The following is a 5,098-nucleotide window of genomic DNA, read 5'->3' as shown; positions in this document are numbered from 1 at the left end:
TAGCCCTAGCAAACGAATACAGAGTCCATGGAATCAGAACAAGTTACAGAACTGGAATAATTAATGTCATCGGAACAGAACTTGTCAGACTGATCCTGCTCCACATTTAAGAGTTATATCCTGGGGGTACTTCACTATCACCTCCCACCATGTAAACACGGTAAATCATTTTTAGTTCTAAAAGTTTGAGAACAGTTTCATTTCACAAAAATATTCCTGAATTATGGAACTGAAGCTTTGATCTGGTGAAAGTCACTCTTTATGAATTTGTTTCACTTTTTTTTTTACCATTTATTTTGTTTCTCCACTAAACATTTAAAAATCATTTGCAATTTGGATTATCAGTACACTTTTTATTAGACTGGTTGATGTCATGGGTGGCTGTTCTTTTACTTTTGTTTTCTGTTCCATGGACTTATTACTCCCAAATTTGCATTAATGATTCTGTTGGAAAGAGGTAATTAGTTTTGTTTCTTTTTTAGGCTTTGTTTCTGTCACAGTCAACCTGAACAAATTTTTAAAACACTAAAGTTGGTTCAATTCCAGCTTTATATGTATTCCTTCTATTACATAATTCCCCAAAGCTATCCTAACACTATAATTACATTTCATATGTGCTATACAAATTCTGTTTAGAATAAATGACTGACTCAGAAAGGAATAATACTTACTTGAACATATAGAATATCTGGCTTTAGTTAGACTACCAAATTCATATGTAATCTAAAATACTTATTTAAAATGTTCCTAATTTATGCTAATGAATAAATGTAATTTTACTGAACATTGCTAACTAGGCAATGTGCAAAGTATCCGGAAAAAAAACTCCGAAGAACAATATTTCTTTTCTTTATTTTTGGTACATGCCTCTAGCGGGAACTGAACCCAGGACTCTCTGGTCCGCAGGCTAATGCTCCAACCACTGAGCCAAACCGGCCAGGGCAGAACAATATTTCTTAATATTACATTTATTTATGTTAAAATATATTTAACTTTGTTACCTTAAAAATTGTTATGTGTAGGTCAAGATATTAAAATTTCTAGTTAATCTTTAAATCTGCAGCTACTTTTTAAAGGAAATTGCAATTTGTAACTTAGAGATATTAAATCTGCAGGATTGTCGTCAGATTAAAATGTTTTTATTCTCTGTATATACGTCATTTCTCATGCATTTCTCTACTGTTAATTTAACTTTTCACTGAAATAGTTTACCATTTCAATAGTCATTTCATCTTTACATCTTTCTGTGCTTTAGTGTCATTAAAAATGTGTCCTGGACTCTTAACTTACAACCTTCAAAAATCTCTATTAAGAGGGATCAGTGAATAATGATTAAAGTTAGATCCACTACCTAATTTAAACAGGAAAAAGTAAAAAGTTTTTAAGTTCTAGAAAAGGGGAGTTTATGGGAGTTATGCAATTAAGCATTGGAAACTAGTACTCTGTATATAGGACAAAATGAATATATAGATCTGTACATAGTTAGTTAAAATAAAAATCCTCCTGTTCATTTGTTAGGAAGTTGTCTTCAGTGAAGTCCATTGAGGAGAAACTGACTTTCCAGGGTCATGGAGGTTTATGGAACCAAACAGCTTGAGCCTGTTTGCCAACACACAATAGCAGTCGATATCTCCTAGGCAAGCTCTGATTCAAGTGGGACATTTTCCTTTGCAGTCCCTCCTGTTCATCTTTCCTCATCCTGAGATGCCCGGATAAGCACACACAGGATAAGCAAGTCATTCAAACGACAGTTCTCCACCACCATCTTGGTTTCAAGTGCAGTTCTCACAGAATTCCATTGTGTTTATCCAAGTGGACTCAGTCTGCTTTTGGTGTGGTGCGCTCGGAATGTGCAACTCAATTAAGGCCATATTAATAATACACTTGACAAACCCGTTGACTCTCCATGGGTGATAGCAAACTTAGACCTCCTGAACCCAATTTCTAGGGCTAAGACCAGAGAGGTGCTCTAAAAGTACCAATAGGTAACTGTAAAGATAAAAGAAAAACAAAAAGAATGCTGAAGCCCAGGCAAGGGAGTTTCAAGCAGGGCACAGTGGTCAACAGTGTAAAATACTATAGACAAGTACAGCAAGGTCAGGACAGGGAAGTGTCTACAGGCTTTGACCTCAGAGCAGTTTCAGAGGACTGGGAATGAGGAAAGTAGAAGGATGCCTTGAAGTGAGGAAACGGACTGAAAATGCTCAGTACTCTCTGGAAGAAGCTTGGGAGTGGCAGGGGGGCTATGATTTACATTAAGTACTGCCAGGCCCAATCTAGTTTTTCCATTTCTTTTTATTTGTGGGGTCAAAAATGTCCTTCAGTGTTTGAACTGATTAAGGAACCTTAGAAATCATTGATCAACTTGCTTATTCCACAGATGAGAGAAAACTCTGAGAAGTGAAATGAAATTTTTTTATAGAGTTTCTGTGTAATTTTTTAGTCCATAAATGTTATAGAAGATATAAAAACACATTTAAATCTTGAAGAATTTCTGTTGGTTACCAAAAAAAGATTAAAAGGTTGAAAGGACTTTTTAAAAAATCCTCACCCGAGGACATTTTTCCATTTTTTGTCCAGATAGAGTGGGAGAGAGAGGGAAAGAGAAACATCGATGTGAAAGGGACACATCTACCCGCACGACCCAACCAGGGCCAGGGACAAACTGCAATGAGGTACATGCCCTTAGCAGGAACCCAACCCGGGTCTCTCTGAACCACAGGCAAATGCTCTAACCGCTGAGCAAACTGGCCAGGACTAAAGGACTCAAATAAGACTTCACAAGCAAGGTATTTGGAGTGAGTGTTACACTGGTGATCATCATGAGACACTTACCATTCGAAGTCTTTACCCTTCTTGGACAATTACTTAAGATACAGTGAATAGATAACGCAGTAATAATAAAAGTAATGACCTTTAAAAAAAATTTATTGATTTTTAGAGAGAGAGGAAGGGAGAGAGAGAAACATCGATGAGAGAGAACATCGATTGGCCACCTCCTGCATGCCCCCCACTGGGGATCAGGCCCACAACCTGGGCTTGTGCCCCCACTGAGAATCAAAGGGGCGACCTCTTGGTGCATGCGTGGGTCGATGCTCAGCCACTGAGCCACACCGGCTGGGCAATGACTATTTTTTTTTTTTTGGTATGTGCCCCTAACTGCTAGGGCCTAGCAGGAACCAAACCTCGGACTCTCTGGGCCACAGGCCAACACTCCAGCCGCTGAGCCAAACTGGCCAGGGCTGGCTGTTTTTTTAATGACCATTTATTAGGTGCTTATTACATGCCAGGCACCATTTTACAAAACTATCTTCTCATTCTATCTCCTCACAGGTATTCTACTTAACTGATAAGAGCAGTGAAGCCTCCGGGGGGTTAACTTGTTCTAGATTCAATGATTTGACCCAAAGTCTTCTAATACTGTGTAAAATGCCTTATCTGTTTATTTAACTGCCTCGAAGGGCCACTCCAGTACAGAAAAGGTAATAATAGGCTGGGAGATGTAGATGACATTGGTCACCTCTGGAGTGAGATAAACTGCTCCACTTCCAACACCATCCGTCCATCAACCATCACCCGTCACTCATCACACCCCACACCCACGACTCACGCCTCCACCCACTCGCCGGTTTGAAGAAGGCCCAACGCAAACGACCAGAACAGACACAGGGCACCGCTGTGCCGAGGCCTGGCGCGCAAGCAAACCCAGCGCGTCCAAGTGTTGGAGGCGCATGTTAGGGCTCGGGGTAGTTTGGATGCCCGAGCTTCCGTAGGAGCCGCGCTTCCACCGCCTCTGGCCCTGCCCTTAGCAACGCACCGGCTTGTGTTAACAACCGCTGGCCCGCGGGAGCCGAGGTCGGTGGGTGGGCTGCGGCCGAACGCGAGGGTGCCGTCGGGGTGGCCGAGGCCACGACCCGACCCGCGGGTCTTTCTTGACTCCAGCGGCTCCCGAGCGGCCTTCCCTCCTCGGCAGGCCCTTCTTGGGTCCCCCAGCCGCGGGCACACTGTGGGACAGAAGACACCCGCCCCCGAGCCCTCACCCCGCCGACTCGGCCTTGTCAGCAGCGGAGGCCCCCGCGGTGGCGGAGGCCCAGGGACCCGGCGGCAGGAGCAAGTCCAGCAGCCCTCGACAGATCCCGGTGGTCGGGGTGGTGACGGAGGACGAGGACGCTCAGGTGTGGGCCAGTGCGCGTGTTTTGGAGGTGTGGAGGGGGTAGATTGAGACCTAGAGGCGGGACGAGGCCGGGGGCAGCACGGGCAGAAGTGGGGGCCCAAGTGGAAACGAGGGGAGCCCGCGGGACGGAGGTGCCAAGCGCAAAGCTGATCCCTCCGAGGACCGCGCCGCTTGCGCGCGGGTTGGGCTGTCGTCAGCCAACCTGCCTGGGGACTTGGGCCACGAGGTCCCCTCGAGCGTTCCACCAAACTGAGCAGACGAGGACTTCTCACAAAAGGGTGACTACGAAGGGCCTGGGGGACGGGAACACTTAGCGAAAACGAAGCTGACCACTTTGCACTGTGCTTTTATATGTAGATCTAGTGAGTTCTTGAAAGAGGCGCATAAATTCTCCCGTGTTTAAACTTGCTGCTGCCAAAACCTGCACCCGGAGAGTAGAACCTGCTGATAAAATTAGAAATGAAGCATCGTTTTTATATATAATTCGAAGCTGATCATGGGGTGGGTCAGAGAGGATTGGCAGAGAACAGAATTGATTTTTCTTTTGTTTGTGTTTTTCTTTTTACTTTATTGATTTTTTTATTGAATTTATTGGGGTGACATTAGTTAATAAAATTATATAGGTTTCAGGTGTACAATTCTACACTTGATCTTAGCCAAAAGGCCGAGAAGCGATGGGTGTACAATTCTATAATACATCATCTGTATGTTGTATTGTGTGTTCAGCACCGCAAGTCAAGTCTCCTTCCATCACCATTTATCCCCACTTGACCCAATTCTACCTTCTCCCTTTCCCTCTGGTAATCACCATACTGGAGTCTGTGTCAAACAGTTACTGTTTGTGTTTGTTTGTTTTTGCTTAATCCCTTCAACTTTTTCACCCAGCTGCCAACCCCCTCCCCTCTGACAGCTGCTAGTTTGTTC

At 43.9% G+C, this 5,098-nt stretch overlaps 1 pseudogene; it reads right to left on the bottom strand.

The window, feature by feature from the left end:
* Positions 1-4,765: 4,765 nt before the first annotated feature.
* On the bottom strand, positions 4,766-4,850 carry LOC118620639 (annotated as a pseudogene).
* Positions 4,851-5,098: the final 248 nt, after the last annotated feature.

Source organism: Molossus molossus, unplaced genomic scaffold, assembly GCF_014108415.1.
Source record: "Molossus molossus isolate mMolMol1 unplaced genomic scaffold, mMolMol1.p scaffold_m16_p_7, whole genome shotgun sequence".
NCBI classification, from domain to species: Eukaryota; Metazoa; Chordata; class Mammalia; order Chiroptera; family Molossidae; genus Molossus; species Molossus molossus.
Note: the sequence above shows the minus strand (reverse complement) of the source record. Positions and strands in the feature narration are given on the sequence as shown.